General features: G+C 40.8%; 1 pseudogene; it reads right to left on the reverse strand.

The window, feature by feature from the left end:
- Window positions 1–17,532: 17,532 nt before the first annotated feature.
- LOC118669414 lies at window positions 17,533–23,830 on the reverse strand (annotated as a pseudogene).
- Window positions 23,831–24,746: the final 916 nt, after the last annotated feature.

Raw genomic sequence — 24,746 nt, forward strand, 5'->3', positions numbered from 1 at the left:
TGCATTCAAGGGAGATCATAGATTACAGACATTGCCTGGGCATTGCAACCAGAGGATGCTGTTAGAACGCCTCACAAAGAGAGAGACAGCTTCCTAATGCCAGTAATTGGAAGGAGGCTGAATTTGTTATCTATTACAGAGTTATGAATTACTCCAAAACTATTTCTTTATTTCAAAACTATTTATCTGTGGGTCGGGAAACTGGGCTGGCTTAGGTGGTTCCTCTGTCTCATGTGTCCCACGGAGAGCAATCAAGGGGTCAGTGAGGGCGGTGGCCATCTCAAGGCTTCACAAAAGAAGGATCCTATCACTTGCATTAGAAGCACATCACTAGGCTCAGCCCACATGCAAGGAGGAGGGAGTACACAAGGGGATGAATACCAGGAAGCAGGGAGCAGGGATCCTTGGTAGAAATTTTATAAGCCCTCCTACCAAAAAAGCCTGAGGTCTCTCAGGCACCCAAAATATCTCTCCCCTATAATGACATGCTTGTCATACTTCAAGCCAACAAAATGAAATGGTAGCACCTTGGCTCTCCTCCTACGCCATGGTGACTGGCAGGAAATATAATGGTGTTATTCACAGGCAGTACATGGCATAGGGCAAAAAGCAAACATTTTCCATTCCAAATACAAACAGAAAACCATTCTTTCTGGGCTTAAATGGGTTTGAATATCCTTTTCCTTCATGTCTCCAATACACACAAAGCCCCTTCCAAAAGTCCGGAGGAGAACCTTATGCTGCAAGGAGGAAGGCAGACACAGCAGGGTACCCGGGAGCGCCAGGGAGCTGCAGCCACCCGAGCCACCCACAACCAGCCTTGCACAGAGCATAATGGATAGAAGCAAAGCCTTTGGTGAAAATCACTTGAAGACCACTCTTAGCTGATGACTTTTCTTGTCAAGATCCTAAGCAACGCTAACACTGAACAATAAAGCCATTGAAACCAGAAGCAGACTTTGCCCAAGCGAGAGGCACAAACGATGTGTGACAAGAACCACCCTTGGCAAATAAAGGGGAGCATAGAACAAATCAGAAACAGCTCCTTGGCCGCACAGGCTAAAGGCTATGACTCATCCTAAATAGTGAGCAACCGGAAGACTGTCACCAACATCCACTGTGTGTTTGTTCTATTTTGTAAGGTGATGGGTGGGGTTTTCTGTTGAATCGCCTTGGAACTCTCTCTGTTTGCCTGACAATGACCCAACAGGGACTGATAGCTTTCTTCTTAGGTGGAAAGTCTGAGGAACTTTCCGTGGGAACATGGAAACAGGATCTACACCCAAATCACTTTCCAAGTGACCAGAAACTACGATTTTCAGTTGTTGGGCATTTGTATTTCCTCAGAACAGCCTTTAAAGTTTGTTTCTAAGCTAAGACTTCTTAGTATAAAGCAAGTCAAACATACTGATCCCCGTTTCAAGTCTACTCTCACAGCCTTATCATAGGGATCCCAGCAGAAGTCCAGGTTCCTTCCAAAGAGGAGTAGCCTCATAGTACATCCAGTGGCCTTCTTGTCCAAGCACACTGACCTACAGGATGAGCAGAGAACTGAAGACCCCCTTGTCTGCTGTCCCTTCTGCCCCTGAGTTCCAGCCACAGTGATGTTGCTGGTGTCCACCTGAGAACCTTGCTCTGAATAAGTAGATGTGTATCGATACTTATTGAAAATGTCATATTATTTTTATTATAGAGTGACTCACTCATTTTGCTATTGTTGTCTTTATTTTGTACAGCCCAAATTTAAAGAAGCGGCTAAGTATCATAATTGAGAAAGCCATGGGCTCAGTGTGGAAACTAACTATGAGAATGAATGTTCCAGTGCCCAGAATGGATGATATTAGCTAAGTTTGCATATTTCATAAGATGGGATCTTAATGGACTTATTTCAGCCTGGGTGTCTTGTGACCAGTGATATTCAGTAATTTATTGTTTTAGGGGTTGTTGTTGTTTTTGTTTGTTTTTGAGTCAGTAAAGCTTGAAGGTTGTCTTAGCCTGGATTCCACAAGAAGCAAAATCTAAGAAAATAGCCATGTGTAAGTAGTTTATTTGGGAACATGATCCCAGGAACCAGAGTGAAACGGGAGGAGAGAGTCTATGCAAGGGCATCAAATGGGTGACTAGTGGCTCAGTCTTGTGGGCTCATCTGAGAAGCAACATGAAATGCAACTCAGGAACACAGGAAGAAGCATTTACCCAGTGACTCCCAGTTGCTATTGGTGAACATTTCTCCCAACCTGGGATTGATTCCTCCCACTTCTGGGTTGCACATTCTTGGGCATCAAGTGAGTTCCTAAAGCATCCAATGCAGTGGATCCACCAGAGAAGCTGCATGTCTATGAAAGCACTGGCCTGTACTTTCTGGAAACCGGTTGGAGACTGCACAGAACTCTTGCTTGCAGTAGTGGCTCAGGGTATGGGTGTGGCTTAGAAGATTAGAAATGGTGCTTAAAGTTGTCTAATAAAACAGTTTTCAGCTAGAAAACACACATGGAGAGATCATCCATTCACAAAGGAATAACATCTCAAGTGCTTAGTGGAAATTAAGAGAAAGTACTGAGGTTGTGAGACATAAGAACTTATCTTCTGAAGGGAGAGTTTGGCTTGTCGGTTTCCCTAGGCACCATAAGTATGTCATTGTAACAGAAGGAGAGATCTGCTCAGTACCTTAGATAGGATGTCTTTAAAATGGCTCCCCAGACTGGCCTATGTGGCTCAGTTAGTTGAGCATCAACCAATGCGCCAGGAGGTCACTGGTCCAGGCACATGCTTGGATTGTGGGCTTGATCCCCAGTAGGGGGCTTGCAGGAGGTAGCCAATCAATGTATCTCTTTTATTGATGTGTTTATCTCTCTCCCTCTCTCCCTTACTCTCTCAGAAATCAATAAAAACATATTGAAAAAAATAAATTAGTAAAATGGCTCCCCAAACTCCCACCTCCTGGAATTTATGTAAGCTTCTCTCCTTGTTTGTAAGCTAGATCTAGTGACTTGCTTCTAATGTAAAAGAAAAGTCATGGAACATTGAAGGGAAAAATTATTTTATTTAAAGATATTTTAGGTTTCATCCTATGAGAATGTGAGCTCCAGGAAAAGTACAATTGGGCCAACAATCATATCACCAGCCATGAGACAGTGTTTGGAACATAATAGAAGCTCAATGAGCACTTGTTGAATGAATACAACTAAGTAAGGGAAGAAGGAAGTAAGTGATGTCAGTATGTAAGTCAAGGAGAGATCAAGCCTAGTGAATTTTCAAGCGCAGAAGTAATCAGGAATTCTCCCAATAACCAGAGTGAGAACTTAAAAATCCCCACATTACACTGGCAAGATCCTGGGACACATATTTGGAAAAAAAACTATCAGCTTTTTCTCTGAATAACTCTGAGTTTGTTTTCTTTTTTCTGTCAGAGAAGATGTTAATAATAATGATTTCACAAAATTGCGAGAAACCATAAGTTTGCAAATAAAAGTACTTTGCAAATTCACAAAGCAATAAACAAATATCTGTTATTATTTGTTCTGCCTTCTCTGATAGTCACCTGCAAGACACACCTTCCCTTTCTTTTGAGTTAGAGCCACACGGAAAAATTGTAAGTCTCAGGAACCATTTCTGTTTTTTCCTCATCTTCTAAATGAAATAGTTAGGCTTTGCTTCCAAACCAAGGTGCAAGCAAAGTAGAAATGGAGTAAAGAACAAAGAGAAAGAAAGTTAGACAGAGGAAAATGTAACTTGCCACGAGGACTTATGAAGATTTTACATGTTGCCAAAAACAAAATGTGATATTTTCTCATGTGGCATGTTTATGGATTAATTAATTTATTTTTTTAAATTTACTACTTGTTTATTTTTTTTTAAATTTTTGATAGTATTACAGATGTCTCCCATTTTCTTTTTTTTTTGGGGGGGTGGGGGGGGTGGGTGGGTGTGTTTTGACAGAACCTAAGAGGAAACACAAAAACCTTTTCATCCAAGTTCTAGAATGTTCAAGATGCTTAGGATTTCACATTCCTCTGTGATTCCAACTGACTCACTCAGCTATAGGTTTAGATTTTTTCTAGTTTTCACCAAAATCATACATGTAAGAAGGAAACAAGCTTGTAGGATTGAAATGCTTGGAGAGAGCTATCAACTCATTGTCTTAGAGGGAATTCCTTGAAAATCAGTAGGAAGAAGGCAGCTCATTTTGGAGTTAGTGGGAAAAGAACTGGGAGTAGGAGCTATAGGAGAAATAAGGGAAGGCCACCAATCTCTGAGTCTTTTAAAGCAGCTCAGCTTTGAATGGGAGGACCATGCCTGCTGCTCAATTATTGAAATATAGATGCACTACTTGGTGAGTACCTGCCCCTGCATCAATATACCTGGCTAGTTAGTCCCACAGTCCAGCAATTGGATGGTCGATGCCAGGGCCAGCATGGCACCTGCTGGACCCTGTCTAGAGGGTTGATTTATTTTTGAACTTGTGCCAGTTGCTCAGGCTGTACCATATCTGTGCTAAAGATATTCATTATCAATCCTGTCTTGATGCAATTTTAATCTTCTCCCCTATCCTGGTTTCCAGTCCTGAACATAGGTGGACACACAGGTGCACACACACACACACACACACACACACTACATATGCTTATATGTACATGCTAATTAGTCCACATAATGCCCATGTGCACACATGTGCCAATGTGCACATACTTGTGAATACATGCACATACATACATGCACAAACACACATGCCTGTATACAGACACATGTGCAGACACACACCTGCACACACACCTGCACTCACTTTGCCCAGCTTCTCCACCCTCCCCTGCCCTTGTGCTGTTAGCACTCATCTCTCACACAAGGGCTTAGTTCCTCAGCCTCATCTTCGGTCTAATGATGGCAAAGACATGGGGGAAGTACATCAATGGTGTGATTCACTTCCCCCATGTTTACCTTACACCAAATTGCTCCAATATTCCTGGAGATACTTAGCATTTACAAACTGTTTATATTCTGATGCATGCTGGAGTCTTTGTAAGCCTCATTCTTCTCTTCTGTAAAATGATTCCTATCATATCTGGCTCACAGATCTAAGAAGAATATCTAAGGCAAGGAACATAAAGGATTAACACAGGGCCTGGACATAGTTACAATAAATGCTAATTGTTGCTATCATGGGATTTATTGTTCATGTTTTTATCATTAGGTTTTTGAGTACCATATACTTCCAATTAACCCATCACCTTTTCAAAATGGTATCTACAATAAAGGACAAAGACTATAAGTATTTCTTCGCTTACTTTGTTTATTTTTACTTTAATTGGTAAAGAAAAGGAGAGAGGCAAGTATGCTTAGAAGTTTTAGATTAGATTTAAATGAATTTAGCAGCTGATATTTATAGAAAACCAAAATAAACTAAGACTCTTTAAAAGCTATTTCTTCACAATATCATATTTCAGCTAAATCTCGACTAACACAATAATTCTGAGAGTTTCAATTAACAGCCAGGAGGATTCAATATACAGTCTCCTCTCTGTAAGATCAGTGCAGATTTTTTTTGCACTTCCTTGTGCAATGCAAAGGGCCATATAAGACACCTATTACACATCCAGGGAGGACATTAGGAAAGTACAAACTGCATCCAAAGTACATTTTACTCCTAATAATTAGAACTGGATGAACAGCTAGAAAAAAAATATGAACCTGCTCAAATGAAATTGGTTAGCTCTAACTGATATAATGCAGTTTTCCAAAGAATAATTGATATTATATAATCATAACTGCCAGTTTATGTCACAAAAGTGACATTTGACACGTTCCTGCTAACCAGCCTAACATCATCAATTAAAACATCACTTGTGTAATGACATTTCACCAGTCCGTTTAGCATCATAATTTATGACATCACCTCTTTTATGAAACCAGAAGATTGAAGAAAGGTGATTGGGAAGATATTCCGACTGAAAAATAGCGCTCAGCTTGGATTTTCACTTTCAGATTCTTTCATGTTTTTAATCATGTTGCCAGGATAATTGTTAGGTAATAAATAAACAAATAAAATCACAGTGGAAGTCATAAGGACAAATTGTTCCTTCTCTAGTTTCCCTTAGTTATGGTTCAACATCCCTGGGTGGTGCTAACAGGATTTTATTTCACAGCTAAACTGTAAAATGGTTATTCTTGGAAATCCCTGGGAAATAGGAAACAGGAAAGAAAATCTTTGAGTTTGAGCTTGAGTGTGGAATTGCATATTCATGTCTCACCAAACCATTTAAAAACAATTTCTATGTCAGGAAGGTTGCATGTTACCTGTAGGACTCCCAAAGGCGAATGACTTGTTTTTTACCTGGGGCTCATAAGCATGTGCTATAGAAAATGTGATGGGAAATGTGCAGATAATGTTTTGCCGAGTTGGACACTTGACACGTGCTTGATTTTGTGAACTAATGCCACTCCACTAAATTCAATTAAAAAAAAAAAAGAAACAGAAGAAAAACCTTGATCCTGAAGAAGAAACATTTACTTTTCTCCATCTAAAACACTGGATTTTAAGGCAAGAAGGAGTTGTTTCCTGCACTGTTCATTGAGCACATCCTAGACCACTAGCTACATGAATAAGGAAACGGAGTCCAACAGGAGGGGAAGAAATAGGTCTCTCCTTCAATTCCATGATCTTGCCATGATCAAGTGTGAAAAATGCCAGACATGGCACCTCATTTATAAGAGCTAATAAACAAGTGAGTGTTGCCTTCCCAGCCTCCTCCTTTTATTTACAATTTGGTAGCAGAAGGGCAAAGGTGACTCTTCAGTGTTTCAATTCACCATTTTCAAGAAAGTAATCAAGAAGACTCCTCCAAAGTCATTTATGTAATCATGTGTATAAATATCGTAAGGATTTATAGAAAGTTTATGGGGTTTTTTGTTTGTTTGTTTTTTATACCACGCAGCTGAGCAGGGAATACTGTAAGGACTAAGGTAGACATTATTGACTTCCACTAGCTTTGGGTTTGGGGAATGCTAAAGTCACACGTCTCCTTCCAGGCCAACATATACCTAAAATAAAAAAGAAGTACTCCCCAAAAAGTGCCATCAGGAAGATCATATTAGAAGTCTCTAAGTTTTACCTACTATTTGGGGTTTTAGTTGTTAAATTCAATCTTTGAATTCATTGCCTACATCAGCCAATGGTAAAACAAACAAACAAAAATGCAAAGATGAAAGCAAAGCAAAAAGTTGCTTGTATTTGAATATTTTACCTAGTTTGCACAGAATTGACAAATTCTCCTTTATCCTATAGGATATTTGACTAATTCTGACAAGCAAGTCCAGGCCTTGATGGTCACTGGGCAAAGTCCCATGACACCAAGCCACGAGGCATAGCTACTCACACTATTTGATGATTCAATACTAAAAAGTATCAAAAGTTCTCGTTCATTTTGGGATGGTTCCTGGTGGATGTCTCACCCTCACAAGGGAGATTTTTCATAGTTTTCTGAAAGCTAAAGAAGACAAAGAATAAGACTTCATGTCATAAAGAATCTTCCTTGATTTGTTGCCTCTGAAATTGCAGTCACGTCATGAGATTTCTGTATATTGATTCTTGAAGGAAAGGTTATCTTTCTGAGGACATCTTTGAGTTAAGCAAAATAAAAATTAAGTCTGATGTTTGTGATAAAGAGAAAATATACTTTTATTACTAACGAGTGGTTGCCATTTATAACAAAACATACCAACAGTCCTTATATATTTACACACACACACACACACACACACACACACACACACACACATGAGATGAGGGAGTAGGGTTATTAACTTTGTAGAATTTTTAACTTATAGAATGCCTTGGAATCAATGTTTGAGAACTGTTTAGCCAGTTTTGGTAATGCATGAATTCAATAGCAGATAAGATCAAACTCCACGTTTTAAAGTAATTTTATGTAAGTGGAGGCACATTTGGCTACATTGGAACATAAATAAATCTTTGAATTTTTTTTTTTAAGATCAAAGTTTTGCAGAAGGCAACAAGTGTTTTGAGGAATAAGAGTTTGAAAGGTTCCAAGTGTACTTGCTTTCTTCATCAATGAGCGAAGCATGAATAAAGTGTGCAAATGTCGGCACAAGGGTGTGTCATTTACCAGGAAGGGTTCTTAAAACACAGAGTAAAATTTTGAGCAAATCCATGTAAATCGTTAGAGCATATCCTATATCCTAGTCATCTCTAAAGGGGGCTGTGATTTACTTAGTGTAATTTCTTGCCTTTTTCCCCCCAGAAGTTTTTGCTATGAATATTTATGCCTAGACTTCATTTAGTGACTGTATTTCCACTCGGTTGGAATTATGCATCCCCAAAGCACACCCAAGAAAGGTGAGCAGTTAGAGGTGACGAAAGAGATTTCCTGACCTTTTAGAAATAGCAAGCTACACTGGATTAAGTGCAGCCTGCGTGAGGTTACTTGTGGGTTGGTGGAGTATAATTACCTTAAAATTATCTCAATGAAACAATTAGTGTGCAACAGAGCCAGTGCCAGACTGGCCCTTGTTCTGAACTTTCGTTAAAGCATCTCACTCTGTCCCGAAATTGGGCAAGTTATAGTTCTTACAGGAGGTGCTAGTGAGGGACCCCACTTATTCCTGCTCCTGAGTGGAGATCCGTTTACAGCTGGTGCTCGTCAAATTCGAAATTGTAAAGGCGAAGGTGCTAGACTTGATGGGATGGAAGTGTTTCTTTGGTGATGAAGCGTTCCCTCGACAAATTTCCCGAGTCATCAGATGTGCAGACAGCAGCAAAGCCCCCTCTCATTACCATCCTCAAGTGTTCAAGTTGAAGGTGCTGGACTCGGCTCTCAGTCACCCACAGCTGTGTCTTTTAAAAACGGATCTTGCCGAAACCGGTTTGGCTCAGTGGATAGAGCGTCGGCCTGCGGACTGAGGGGTCCCGGGTTCGATTCCGGTCAAGGGCATGCACCTGAGTTGTGGGCATATCCCCAGTAGGGGATGTGCAGGAGGCAGCAGATCGATGTTTCTCTCTCATCGATGTTTCTAACTCTCTATCTCTCTCCCTTCCTCTCTGTAAAAAATTAATAAAATATATTTTAAAAAATGTTAAAAAAAAAAAACCCACAAAAAACAAAAACGGATCTTTAGGCAAAAGGAACTCAAGCTTGGACACATTGCAAAAGTGTACATTTTTTTAAAATTTCCCCTTTGCATTTTGGCAAAACTGTCTCAAGAAGAAAGGACAATTTTATTTCATCTTATTTATGTTTCTGATAAAATTTAGGAGGTTTTTTTTTTAGGCTAAGCTGCCATCTATACTCCAACGATGGGTTAGTTGCTTAAAGGAAAGGTTTGAATTTTCCTTAAAGAAGCTTCTAAACAGCTATTATCTTAAATAGTTAAGTTAGTTAAAAGTATGTGAGAAATCACGGAGAAATTGGATTATTATTGCAAAATTATTTTTCTGAGTTAATTATGTGCCATATAGTCTGAAGGTAGTACGTGTGTAGAGTTAGGATAAAGTGCAGATACCAAGTGAAGTCAGATTTATACTTTATAGAGCAGCTGTTTCTTTTACTCGGTAGAAGGAAAATAGTATTTGTCTTGAGTAGTAAATAGATACATACTGATACATAAACAAGAGCTATTTATTCTACGACTGGAATGAAAACCAAGGAATACAGAAAGAGATCACCCAAAAAGGTGTTTGAAGGATTGTAAATGTTTATAGTTCTTGAATAAAAAGGCACATAACATTACATATGAAGTATATTTGCTTTTACTATCTGTAACAATGCACTGAATAAAACAATCTGGATGTAGTAAGCAAGAATAGGGAAAAAATGGCGGAAATGAACATTATTTCCTGTTGAAATTTACTAAGTACCAAGGGCTGTGCTAAGATTTCATGTATATTACCTAATTTACTTTTTTCACACAGCCATCCTGTAAAGTGAATAGTATCATCCCAATTCCTGAATGAGAAGTCTGAGCCTCGGAGAAATCAAGAAATTTGGCCTAGGTCAAAAAATAAGATATATCTATATCTATATCTATATCTATATCTATATCTATATCTATATCTATATCTATATCTATATCTATATCTATATCTATATCTATATATCTTTCAATAATAAAGATGATTTAGTTTTTAAAAATTTGAAAATGCTACACAAACAATAATAGGGCTAAAGTATCAACTTATATCTAATTCCAAAGCTCTAACCACTTTTCACTGTTTTATTGAATGCGCAGCTTTCTACTTAGGAATACTGACAGAAAAAGAGAGAGTGTTCTGTTAACATCATTATGGACGTGCTATAATTTGAGCCTATACCAAGTAGAAAGTGGAAGATATTGATATAATGTAAAGGTTATTCATAAGGAAAAAAAGGAGATGATCATATTGGTGTGGTTTTTTTGGGGGGCGGGGAGATGGTAAGCGGCCACATCCATGTGCTCAATTAATCTGAATGTTTAACTATCTAATTATCAAGACAAACTGAACACCACTCAGACATTGACCTTATGAAAGTCTTTTCACGTTCTTTGCTTTTACACAAAACAGCCTTACATGAAGGGTGCAGACTTACTTTATCTTATCTTTGTTTCTGACAAATTTAAATAGGATTTCTCAGGCTAAGTTACTGTCCAGTGGACCTCTAAGACCCATGGCGTACCGACGTGCAATTGCAACCTTTGTACATTTAACTTGGTTGTTAGAATAAGACTTCGGCTTGTGTTTCAGTTATGACTTTGCTCACAAATTTCTCTGGTCTTTCATTAAAAATTGTACAGCAAGGCATTGTGGTAGAAAGTATGCTCAACGTGAAGCAAAGGGACTTTATTGACCCTGGTTCATGCCCTCTTAGGCAAACCATGTTAGTTGGGACCCTTGGTGACTCCAGGCCTCCCTTCTCTCATTTGTCAAAAAGATGATCTACAAAACCTCATTCAACTCTGAGTTCCATCACCACTAGAAAATTATTCTTTTGGAAAATGTATTGGTGGGACTACCCAAAATATTTTTATAAGTTATAAGTGAAACCCTAACCACTGAAGGCTAGACCCTTTTTCATTATGTAGAGTCCATGCCTATTTTTATTTTTAGTGAGATTTATTGGGATGCAGTACTTAAATTAGACACCAGTTATCTGAATTGTTTTTCGGAATAGTTATTATTTAGACACACTGAATTAGGAATAGCCACTCAGCACTAGTCTCTTCTACTGTAACAAGCATTTTCTTTTAAATGAATACATTCAAGGTTATTCTGAAGTTGGCAGGCTCATTATGTTTAAAAGTTCCACCTACATGCTGGACTAGAACACATCTTCCCAATATGAGATGTTGACATTTCTACCACAGTTTCCAACTTCTAAATGACTTCAGATTTCTGCACTCACTTTCTGGTGATCTCACCCAGTTTTATTTATGTCATTTAAAATGCTGATGACTCCCACATTTTTGTTTCTAGACCAAACCTCTCTCCTGACTTTAGATTACTTAACGTTACTTGACGTCTGTTTACTAGACTTCTTTGGATGTTGTTATGGGTTGAGTTATTCCACCAAAAAGATATGTTGAATTCTTTACCCCTGGTACCTCAGTGATTAAGGAAGTAGGGTGTTTACAAAGGTAGTCAAGTTAAAATGAGGACGCCAATCCAATATGATTGGTGTCTTCATGAAAAGGGGGCATTTAGGCACAGAAATAGGCACACCCACACAGAGAGAAGATGATATGAAGACACACAGGGAAAAGATAGCCACGTGACTGGGATGATGCATCCACAAGCCAAGGAACACCAAGGATTGCTGGCAAACATAGAAGCTAGAAGAGGCAATGAAGGATTTGCTCTAGAGCCATCATAGAGAGCGTGCCGGAACCTTGACTTAAGGCTTCTAGCCTCCAGATCTGTGAGACAATAAATTTCTGTTGTTCTAAGCCACTTAGTGTATAGTCCTTTATGCAGCAGCCTTTGATAATGAATATAGATGCCGAATAAGCATCTTAAACCCTACCTGCCCCAAAGTGCTCCTGCCTCTCCTCATTTCTCTTCTCTGTCCGTGGGAGCTCTATGTTATCAGTTGCTCAGATAAAACACTTCCGAGTCATCCTTGATTCCTATTTTTCTCTCCTCTTCATGAAATTGACCCTCAAAATACAGGTATTTTAGCCTGGCTGGTGTGGCTCAATAGTTGAGCATTGCCCGAGAAACCAAGGGGTCACCAGTTTGATTCCCGGTCAGGGCACAGGCCTGGGGTTGTGGGCTCAATCCCCAGTAGAGAGCATGTGGGAGGCAGCTGTTGGATGATGTTTCTCTCACTCACCTCATTGATGTTTCTATCTCTCTATCCCTCTCCTTTCATCTCTCTCTAAAAATCAATAAAAACATATTGTTAAAAAATACAGGTATTTGATAGACTCTAAATTACCATCAATTGTGAGGTACATGATGATGCTATTCAATTCTAAGAAAGAAAAAAATTGTAAATCTTATGACTCAATGGGATTGCTGAGAATTTTTATTTTATACTTAAAGATCTACAAACTTATGTACACATTTTAACCATATATTATCCTTGTTCATAGAGAAAAATGAAGATGTATGTGAAATAAGTTGGTTAAGGTTACCAAAAATATTATCAACTTCAGAACCCATTTTCTTACTTGCTTTGACTGAAAGTCATATATGTGCATGTGTTTCCACAAAATATTGTCCATGGTGCCATTAAAGTAGCAGAGATGCAATGCTTTTCTTCCTGCAGATTTTGAACAAAACTATAAAACTTCTAGTGACCCCTGACTCAATTAAGAGAGAATAAAAACTTCAAATCAAGTGTATCCTTGTACAGATAAATGAAAACCACATCTCTAGGCCTCCTAGCCTGTAGTGGTGGCAAGAAATCATCAATTAGAAGACACATTCCAATTTCAGGGGCTTTAAAATGTTCAACAACAACAACAAAATAATCCTCAAACCAAAATATATATTCTCTATCACTAGCCCACTGATCCAAGCCACCATCATCCCTTGCCTGCTTCTTGATGCCTTATAATTAGTCTCTCTATTTTTCTACTTGCCCATCTACAATCTATCCTCCACATTCAATTTCCTTAAACACACAAAACATGATTCTAACTCAGGGCCTTTGCACGTGCTGGTCCCTCTTTCTGAAATGCTCTCGCCCCAGATGGTTATACAACTCACCTCTGCACCTCTTTTAAGTCAATGCTCAAATGTTACCTTCTCCATGAGGCCTTTCTTGACCATGTGATTAAAAATCACCCCCCCCAGTACTCTATTTCCTTGCTTTAGTTTTCTCTATCTTATTACCATAGATAGCCAAATATTTATATATACACATATATAGATATAAACATTTGTTTATATTTATACAATATACTTATCTACTGTATAAGGTTATACTGTGTTCTGTTCTTGAAACATAGATAGATGATAGATAGATAGATAGATAGATAGATAGATAGATAGATAGATAGACAGTTATTTATTTCTATATTGTTTCCTCACATCCTGGAAGACAGGGATGTTATCTGTTTTTGTTTTCATGACCATACCACTGACTTGTACATAGGAAACATTTGTTAAATTAAAAAATTGTAATAGCAATTAGTTAAATATAGTGAAAAACTAATTACCATGAAACCTGATGAGTCAGGTAAGAGTCACTTGATATCTTTTCCTGGATATAAACTCTCTTCAAACTGTGACCATATTACAGACCAAAAATTGGAGAAATAAATAAGATGACCATGAAAACAAATGCATCACCACCTGCTCTTCCTGCTATTGATTTTTCTTAAGACTCTAAGGATAGGAACATAGGAAGAAAACAGAAATGAATGCTACTAACAAACTGTTGAACAAAAATAGACAGAGGCAAAAAAGCATTGAACAGACTGTCAAACTACAGCGGGAAGGTAGGGGAGGGTTGGGGGGGTAAGAGATCAACCGAAGGGCTTGTATGCACGCATATAAGCACAACCAACAGATGCAAGACACTGGGGGCGAGGGGACGAGGGCAAGTGAGGGGGTAGAGGTTAGGGGAGACCGGGGGGAGGTCAGAGGGGAAAAAAAAAGAGGCATGTATACTATTTGTAATACCTTAAACAATAAAAAATAAATAAAAAATAAAAAAAGAAATGAATGCTACTATTTTAGAATATGCTGGATTTCTTGCATGCTATTCAGAATGAACAAGTGACAGGGAAGGGGCGGTGGGCACAGCGAGTGCTTCTGGCAATCAGAAACCTTTCAGCCCTCTAGGACCTGCCAAGTCTCAGCTTTGTTAGAAAGCCTTCCTGAGTCCTCTTTTTTTTTTATGGATTCCTATAGGCTGAAGAATATTTCCCACTTGATTCTATTACTTGCCTACATGTAAATCTTTCTCTCCTTCAATCCTGCACCTTTCGGAACAGCAATAACCTCATGATTCATCTATAGCGTATCTTTCGTATCTTGCATGGTTCCTAGCATAGAGTTATATCCACTTGAAAAAGGATAAAATTGCAAGAAAAGTGGAATGAATTTACACTTAATGAGGTGTCAATTAGACAGGTCCCACAGAGGGGATAGAATCTTCCCAGGGGTGAGTCTTTGAAAGAGTGTTGGGAAAGTTTACTTGCCAAGAATCTCATTGGACTGGAGGCCAGTGCTCTATAAAGGAAGCAGTGAATGTCAATCAAATTACTTTATGGAGAATTAAGTTTGTTCATCTTGTCTCCTGTGTTAGGGAGTTGAGCATGAGCAGAGAGACCTGCTCTCGGCATTTACACTCAGAGATACTCTGTAGGAAACTGCAATTTATGGGCATGGAATGAAGCCAGGCAAGTATTCAATGAAGTTAATTTTGTTTGCTTGTTTGTTATAGCTGATTGTTTATCACAGGTAGAGCCAGCTTCATCTGGGCAACACTATTAATCTTAATTATAGCTCTAGTGACCTTCCCTTTGCCTTTAGGCTACACGCTTAGAGACATTTCCTAAAGTCCTTCCTGGAAAGGAGCACCCATTGACAGCTGCTTTCCTTTAAGACAATTGGAGTCGTTACCAAAATGAAACTTAAGTGACATAGGCTATTTAATTTTCATTTTCAACTCTTAGTTCTATATTTTTACTTGATATATGCTATGTTTTATCCATTTTTTAAAATAAAAATAATATTTAGAAATTATAAACAAAATGAAATGTGAAAAATAAAGGTACTATTTGAGAGTACTATCTGGTTGGAACTTTCCTATGCAATTTCTTCTTTTATTATGCGACTATATATTTACCTGATGTTCAGTGGTTGTACTGCAAAGAGATCATCAGTTTAAATAATTCATATCCTTGTAGGGGATTGGATGATTTGCGATATGAAAAGACATGTTGTTTCAATGGTTCAGCTGTGCAGTGAGTGAATGCAGGATTAATGTGCTCTTTGGAAAGGGAGATTGGCCAATGCAGCTATTGTTTTATTTAGTTTAAAAACTTTAGAACTCCATGTACCAGCTTTGCAAGGTGGGTAGTATCGGCAGTGTACAAATTCAGGGAGCATTACTCACATTTATTGTATGTGAATAGAATTCCAGGAGCAGTTGCCACCTGACATTTACACAAAACACAATTTTGAAAGGTGTGAAATACTTCAGCCCTGAGGAATACTGGGGTGGGTTTGAAAAAGCTGCTAGAGAAAGCTGGAGCGGGGAAATCTCCCAGCCATCCTGGAATCTATAGATAGTTTGCACAGATGCTACCCTCGAATCAGCGATTCTGGCTTGCAATTTTAAGAAAGAGCTAACAATAAACACAAATAATATATAATCAGATTAAAATTGATCAAACATGATAGAATTCTCTTACATGGAAAGGGTTGTTTTTTTTTATAGCAAATAATGAAAAACTAGGTGGCAATAAATAAAAATAAAAGTAAAAAATCCACTTAGCCAATAAAATGATGAAGTAATAAGTAAAAATAAGATAAAACTAATAAGTAGCAAAAACATAAAATGATAAATTAGTTAAATGATTCATTGATTAATTAAAATTTGGAACATTGGCCAGGTCTTATTTCTAGGAAGTTCCTAGACATTGGATGGGAAGCTAAAAGGAGAAGCAGCCACTGCCCAGAAAGACCTTGCAGGTCCGGTTTCTTCTTCCTGTCTTATCTATCTCTTCTCCTTCTGAGCAAATCCAGAAAGGCCAGGATGGGCAAGGAAACAGTGAGCACTTCTCCACAATCTATTTTATATATATACTAGAGGCCCGGTGCATGAAATTTGTGCACTGGGGGTGAGTTCCTCAGCCCTGCCTGAACTTCTTCTCGCAGTCCAGGACCCCTCAGGGGATGGAACGGGCCTAAGCCGACAGTTGGAAATCCCTCTCGCAGTCCAGGACCCCTCTCTCCTTACTGTCCACCTGCTCACTGCTCTTTACCACTCAGCTCACTGCTCTTTAGCGCTGCCATGGAGGCAGGAGAGGCTCCCGCTACTGCCACTGTGCTCACCAGCCATGAGCCCTATCTTTCTGTGTAGTTGTCTGTGGGCCAACTGCTCTCTTCCTTCTCACTTAGGGCAAGCAGCATGTCATGGAATGCAGAAGGCTGCCTGGAGCTGAGGGGAGTGGCTGGGCCCATGGGGTGAGAGGTGGACACAAAGGATGCTATCTCACCCAATTGTGGGGCGGGCTGGCTGGCCTTCATCTGCCTAACCCCATGCAGGGAGTGACCGAGCAGGGTGTCCTCCTCTCCATTCTCCATCCTTCCAACTGTGACACCTGTCACTCTCGCCAGGTCTCCCCCAAAGTGAGTTCAGCTCAATCCCTGAATGTAAAAGGACACGGGGGTGGAGAGGGGGGTTCCACTCCAGTGCCCCCTGATTCCCAGCAACAGGACCTGGTCAACAGGACCTGATCTCAGGACGGTGGCCAGAGCTGCGGAACATAAATCTGTTTTAAGAAAAGTTGGGAATGCAGACTTTCGTATGAGCCCCTATTTCAAAAGGTGGCAGTTTATTCACATTGTGGCAAAGACACTTTCAAGAGTAACATAAGTGGGTAAAGTCAGGGCCAAACTGGGCCATTTCTTCATCCAATCTCTCTGAGGCCCGTGGACAGAACCAAATCTCAGCTCTTCACAGGATACTTCCGGGTTTTTTTTTTTTTTTTTTTTTTAGCCTAAAGGACAGTAGTTTGTCTCCATTTTTGTTCTTGGGATTTTTTCATCGTCAGATAAAAGGATACGTACATTGGGGCAGTCCTCTCGATATACAATGTTCCAGTTGCACCCATGTGATGATGACAGCACTCCTCAGAGAGAAGGAGCTGACAGATGGGGAGCAGGGAATTCTGAAAACCAAAGCGATGACAGAGATGCTAAGCCTTCCCTTCACGTGTCTGACATCCCTCTTCAGGAGGCCTGCAGGCCGGCGTCGGCTGGACCTTTACCACTTGATGTCCTGGCAGGCTGCCCTCGGCCCTGCTAGGTGGTGTGCAGGGTTGCCTGGGCCCAGGGGGAGTACCCCCCCACACCCCCCCCGCAGCCTAGTACAGCTCCTGAACATAGGCGCTGGTCTCCGGGGGCCACACCAGGATGGCAGCCTTCCATCTGCCACAGCAGTGCCCTGTCTGCACACCTGTCATCCACCTGAGTCTGGTCCCTGTCGCTTAGGCATGCCCGGCGCAGGCCAGGACCTCCACGAAGTGGCAGGGGAACTTGCCCAGCTTCAGGACCACTTCTGGCTGTTCTGAAAGCCTTAAGCAGCCTCAAAGCATAGTAGAACCTCTCCGTCCCTTTCAAGGGTGACCTCCTGGAAGTCTTTGTTCCTCAGGGTGCAGTAGGTGAGCACCCCCACGTCCTTGTTGAACAGCTCCTTGGCCATGTGCCTGAAGATGTGCGCCAGGTACCCATCGGAGCTGGCACCCTCGTGGAGCCTCACCTCCTTCTCCTTCCTGTCTCTAAACAGAGTGTCCACGGTGGCGTCATTCGAGGCGAGGTCACTTTGCTCCATTATCCGGACAATTTCACCTGAGGTTAACACGCAGTCAGCACCCTGGGAACTGTGTGAAGCTGTGGGAACATCTACTCAAAGGGCCTCCAGTTTCCTGTCATAACCCGGGGCCACAATGACATGGAAAATCTTGTCTGGGGACAGGTTCTGCCCCCTGGTGAAGTCATCCTTCACCAGAGAGCCCATGATCTGCTGGGGAGACTTGGCCATTCAGAGGTGGGGGTGATGGGGTGACCCAGCACATGCTCTGCATATCGGTCCCAGCCGGTGCAGGTGGAGGTCAGCATGAGTAGCCGGGCTCTTCCTCACGGTGCTGGCAGTACCGACGCACAAATTCCTTCTGACTCTCCAGGATGCTGAAGTCCGCAGCTATCTTCATGTCAAAGACAGTGCGCCCCAAGGCTTTTGAGAAAGCCACAGAACCTTCTGGATGCATCAGTGACACTGAGGCTGAATTTAGCAGCAAAATAAGGCAGAGACTAAGGACACATGGACACTGCCAGCACCTTGTGCTGTGAGGATCACATTTCTTATTAAGGTTCAGAACACGGAAAAAGTCCTTGGTGTTCTGTTGAGAATCTTGGACTCCTTCCTCTGCGATCACACAACTGTCACACACCAGGCAGTCACACAGAAATATCTTGATATATTTTGAACAAAGGTACAAAAGCAATTCATTAGAGAAAGAAAAACATTTCCAACAAATGGTGTCAAAATGATTGGATATTTATAATAATAAACGTGTAATATGCTAATTATACCAGGTGTCCTTTCAGACGTCCTTCCAGGATGAAGCGGGGGCTGCGAGGGCCAAGACAAGCTGCCGCGGCTGCGGGGGCCAAGTTCCTTGCACGAATTTCGTGCATCAGGCCTCTAGTACATTTATAAAAAGATAAATAAACCTTTATCAATACCATGCATTGCATACAAATATTAATTCAAAAAGGATCATAAACATAAATGTAAAACTTCTAAGAAAAAAATGGGAGAAAATCTTTGTGAACTTGTGTTAGGATAAGATTTCTTAGCTAGAACACCAAAATATAATCCACTAAGCAGATTTGATAAATTGGACTTCATCAAAATTTTAAAATATTGCTCTTTAAAAGATAAGACATAGACTATGTTTAAATATTTGCAAATCACATGTCTGATACAGAACTTATATCCACAATATAAAAAGAACTCCAAAGTCAATAGGAAAAAAATCAAACAAATCAATAAAAAACAGACAACAGATTTGGACGCATGTCAAAACATACGAAAATGCTCAACATTATTTGTCACTAGAGAAATGCAAATTCAAGCCACAATGAGATATTACTTTACCTTTTAGAGTGGCTAATATTAAAAAGAACAGGTCTTACCAAATGTTGACAAGAATATGGCACAATTGGAATTCTCATACACCCCTGGTGGGAGTGTAAAATGATATAACCACTTTAGAAAGTTTTCCAGTCTCTTAAAAAGTTAAACATACACCAACTACATGACTCATCCATGCCATTTCTAGGCATTTATTCAAGGAAAATGAAAGCCTCTGTCTAGACCAGCCGTGGGCAAACTACGGCCCGCGGGCCGGATCCGGCCCGTTTGAAATGAATAAAACTAAAAAAAAAAGACCGTACCCTTTTATGTAATGATGTTTACTTTGAATTTATATTAGTTCACACAAACACTCCATCCATGCTTTTCTTCCGGCCCTCCGGTCCAGTTTAAGAACCCATAGTGGCCCTCGAGTCAAAAAGTTTGCCCACCCCTGGTCTAGACAAAGACAGCTATATAAATAAAAGCCTAAGTGACCATCTCAACCGAACAGATGAACGAACAGGCTGCATGGGGCGACCAGGCAGGCAGGGGGGGTTAGTGAGGGGTGACCAAACGATTGAGTAGCAGGTTGCGTGGGGCAACCAGGCTTGCAGGGGCGGGAGTTGGGGCAAAAAGCTGGCAGGGGGGGCAGTGAGGGGTGACCAGGCTGACAGAGGGAGGCAGTGATGGGCCACCAGGCTGGTGGGTGGGGCAGTTGGGGGCTACCAGGCTGGCAAGGGGGGCAGTAAGGGCAACCAGGCCAGTGGGGGGGGGGGCAGTTAGGCGTAACCAGGCCATGGGGGGCAGCTGGGGGCAACTAGGCCAGCAGGGGGGGGGGGGCATTTGAGGGTGACCAGGCCAGCAGGAGGGGCAGTTAGGGGCGATCAGGCAGGTAGGCAGGTGAGCAGTTAGGAGCCAGTGGTCCCAGATTGTGAGAGGAATGCGTGAATGCACCGGGCCTCTAGTATTATACATAAATGTCCATCGCAGCTTTATTTGTAGTAGCTAAATACTGAAAACTTAAGTGTTCATCATCAGGTGAATAAATCAACATATTGTAGTAGGTTCATACAATGGAATCGTACTGAAGAATAAAAGTAATGATACATGTAACAACATGGATGAATCTAAAAATAATTATGTTGAATGAGAGAAGCTAGAGAAGAAAGAATGCACGCTATATTGTTGCATTTATATAAACTCTAAAAAATACAAACTATAAGGACAGGAAGCATATCGGTGGTTCTCTGGGAATTGATGGGGGCAAGCTGGGGTGGGGCCGAAGAGGGGTGGGAATAAGAAAATATGAAGGAGCATGAGGATGTCACCCCAGTTTTGAAGTGATGTATACTTTCATTATCTTAATTATAGTAATGATTTCACAGGTGTGTATATGTCAAAACTTTTGATATTGTACACTTAAAATATGTGCAGTTTATTTTGTCATTTATACCTCCACAAAGCAGTTAAAACTTTATAGAATGTGTTTAAATTAGAGAAGTAGTATGTTCAATTCACTTAGTAAATATTGATTGGATTCTAAGTATAGATCAGGTTTTTAAAAATTAAAAATATTATCTAGGTTGGTTATGTACAAATAAACTTGAAGTTGAAGAAACTAGAAAAGTAGTAAGTAAAGGAAAAAGCATAGGCTCTGGGGTTAGAGGGACCTCAGTTCAGATCTAGGCTCTTCAATGTAATACCTGTGCAACCTTTGGAAAGTTAACTAACCTCTCTGAGCTTCAATCACTCCACCTGTAGAAGGAGAAAGCACCTATCCCTGGGTCATCATAATGTTTAGAAACCCTGTACATAAAGTATCTTGAGCAAAGCAGTCACTTCTTACAGCAAGCATGTCAAAAGGGCCCGCGGGCCCCATGCCTCCTTTATTTGGCCCGTATTAGCCTTTGAGTTTGACATGAGTGCCTTAGAGGAAAGCAGGTATTAATAGTATTTCTTATTAAATGAAAAAGATATTGTTTACACATGAGGTTATAGGGACCAAAACTAGAGAAAGTGGAAGGTGTGAAATATGTTGGTTTTATATAAAAATACAAGATTTAGTGGCTAATTAAGTTTTAGAAGCAAGAAAAGGACAAGTATCAAAAACCAGAAGAATTTCAGTCCCATCATCAGAAGGTTTTCTAGGAAGCAGGGGGGACAATCAAGGTCTGTGGGAAGATGATTAGTATAGTGTAGACTAGTGCATTCACTGAGGTAGGTCCTGAAAGTGATTTTTCATTCAGGGCACCATTACCAATCTGGTCCAGGGCAGTTCTAGACCACAGTTTTGAGGGGCTGATGGCTCACCCCAACCCTTGCTGTCTGCAGCACTTATACACTATTAATAATTGCCGGAGAGGCTATCATAGTTAAGTTCTGAACCCACCATTGACCAGGGGAGGTGCCCCTTGCCAGGCTGCTGGGGGCTGAAATCACCACACGCCACTAGCACAGCAGCCGCCACCAGCAACTGTGAGTGACCACGGCATGGCAGGAGGAGCTTCTATCTCTCCCGCTTTCTACACCTTGTGGTACCTCTACTAACCAAGCCTAACAGCAAGCCAGCTGGTGAGCAAGCCCAGGGAAATTAGAGTTTGTCAACTCCCATCCTTAGCAGCATAGGGCAGAATGTAAAAGTGTAGGACTGAGAGGTGACAGAAAAATAACCAGCTCATCTCTACAGAATTAACTGCAGAGAGAGAACAGTGATGAAGGTGGACATTGAAAGACGTGAAGCAGACATTTTAAGTGGCCAGAAGTCCAGAGAAGAGAGACTTTGAAAAGGCGATGTATTTAGTGATGTCCAATCCTAGAGAGAGGGCAAGGTCTAAGAGAAAGCCACTGGATTTGACAATTAACAGTCCTGATAACATTGAAAACTTAGTTTCTTGAGATGCAGATGCCAGATTTTAGAAAAGTTTAAATTTCAAGATATAAGATGGTAGGTATAAACAACTCCTCATTGAGTTTAGTAGGAAATGTGAGGAATCAACTGACTTATACAACTTCCTTAAAGATTATACTTTAATAGGGTGAGCAACTCATTCCCATTTGCCCAGAACTTTCCCAGGTTTAGCTTGGAAAGTTCCTGGTCTCAGAAATGCCTCAGATTCAGGCAAACTGAGATGGCCAGTCGCTGTGACCCTGCATGTCTTAGAGAATGTTCACAAATGAGCTATATTCTGCCTCAACAAAGGATGCAGAAGATTTTGTGACTTGGAAGTCCTAAGGTATTTTCAGAATAACCATTATTTTGCCCCCCAGTTCACTAATAGTGCAACCATTGCACTTGACTTTAAATGTGATTCTTCTCCATCCAGGTCTCACCCTCTTTAGTTCATCTTCTGGCTGCAATGACATCCCAAGAGAAACATTCTCCTACTTGGCTTTTCAAGCTCAACCTTTTCATGACACCCCAGTTAATTAATACCTGCCCTGGGTCAACCTGGAAGAAAATGTGTTAAGCTTGGAGATTTCCATTGTAACATTGAACCCCAGGAAGGAGCAAGGCAAATTTATACCAGTAGGTCTAATTGCTAGAAAGGTAATTCTGCAAAGATGGAAATCAGCAGAAAGATTAACATTGCTCTACCAGCTTGAGTGCCCCAACTAACAGAGAGAAAATAATGTTTCAATTAAATGAAAGGATACTGAATTAGGTAGATTACTCAGGAGACTGGTAATGGAATACAGAGCCTTTCACCTCCCGGTCACCATTACCAATCTGGTCCAGGGCAGTTCTAGACCATAGTTTTGAGGAGCTGATGGCTCACCCCAGCCCTTGCTGTCTGCAGCACTTGATGAACTGGTCTCCCAAAGCACCTGCATCAGCCTCAAAGGTCACTGTGGTTCACTGAAGATGTAAGAGGGTGCAAAGCCCCCTCCTTGGAGAGAAGGGCTGGGCATGAGCTAACTAAGGGCTTAGGCAGACAACAGAACTCACTACCAGGAAATTGGGATGGGGGAAATGATTCAAAATGGGGAGCCATGCAGAGGAGGGAAATCACATGTCAACTCACATCAGAGGGAGTTAAGTGTTTCTCCTGAATTCAGAGTTGGGATGGAAGTAGAAGTGGTGCACGAGGAGTTTGTCCTTTGTGTGTATTGGAAGGGAGTGGCAAGGGAGGAGGAAAATGCATTAGAAATCAAAACTTGGAGGTCAGAACTCGATGAGCAAAACTGAGTCATGAATTCACTTGTTATCACCCATGTTATGTCCCAGGGCTTATCTTATTCCACAAAATATTGCCACAAAGACTGATATAAGGAGATTAGCTTAATTCCTGATGCCAGTGTAATAAAAATCCCTCCCATTAATGGAATCCAGATGTCAGCTGGGGTTTTCCTGCCCTCTAAAACCGAAATAAGATGGTCTCAAGCTTTACATTCCATACCTTGTTGGAGTTTAAAGGAGTCCCTAAGGTTTTTGCAAATTCTAAGAGGTTGGGTTCTCTTGGTTATCTCTGTATCTGAATTCCCATTTTCCCTGTATAAGTTCAATTTATGGATTACCTTGCCATTCTGGACCTGCTGTTTCCAACAGGATCTAAATGAGAAACTCAGCTGTTTCCTCTATCCCCACAATCGTTGTGTTATTGCATGATATTTATGTGCACTCACAGAGACTTCATTCAAAATGGGACGTGGAGTGGGGAGGGAAGGGGATGTTTCTATCACAACAAAACAGCCCACAAATGGGGGCAGTCTGCTATCGTAGAGGTCTCCAAATCCCTAATACTGGGGACATTTTCCTGGCCCTTTCACCCTATTTTGTACCCCCCAACCTGTTACTATCCAACTACCTCTCTCTTACCTGTGACCCTCAAGACTGCTCCAGAAACCCCACATGCTTCCTCTTTCTCTGGCAAACTCACTTTCAAGGTTTGGGGGACTGACTCATAGAATATCTTGGCAAGCCAAAAAGATCCTTGATATCAGGAATCCACCCTCCAGAGGAGGCAATATGGGTTTTAGGAAACTTTCTTTTTTCTCCCCACTACAGTAGTATACTAAAGAAGCATTTCTACAATAACCCGAGAAAAGGAACTTCTCGGTTGAGTTCATTTATCAAGATACAAAACAGAAACATGGGCATGCAATAGTATTCAAGTTCATATTTAAAGATTGAGGTTCCCCCAAGTAGAAGCTGTAACTAGAATTTTGGCACCTTGATGAAGAATTATTTCATGAAATTCTGGTAGAGCAGGGACAGGCTGTGGCCATATTGATAGACATGAACGATTCCACAGCAATTCTAAATTAATGAATAAAACCTTTAATAAAGACAGGTTGGGGGAATTTGGCTTGAGGAGCACTGCTTAGGGACTGAGTGCCTTGGAATATGTTTTTCATTTTGGGGGAAAAATAAGGTGTGTAATTTCACTATAGAGTGTAAGTTTATCTTCACCAACTCCTGGAAAAATCTATAGGCCTCAA

Source organism: Myotis myotis, unplaced genomic scaffold (assembly GCF_014108235.1).
Source record: "Myotis myotis isolate mMyoMyo1 unplaced genomic scaffold, mMyoMyo1.p scaffold_m19_p_14, whole genome shotgun sequence".
In the NCBI taxonomy this organism is placed as follows: Eukaryota; Metazoa; Chordata; class Mammalia; order Chiroptera; family Vespertilionidae; genus Myotis; species Myotis myotis.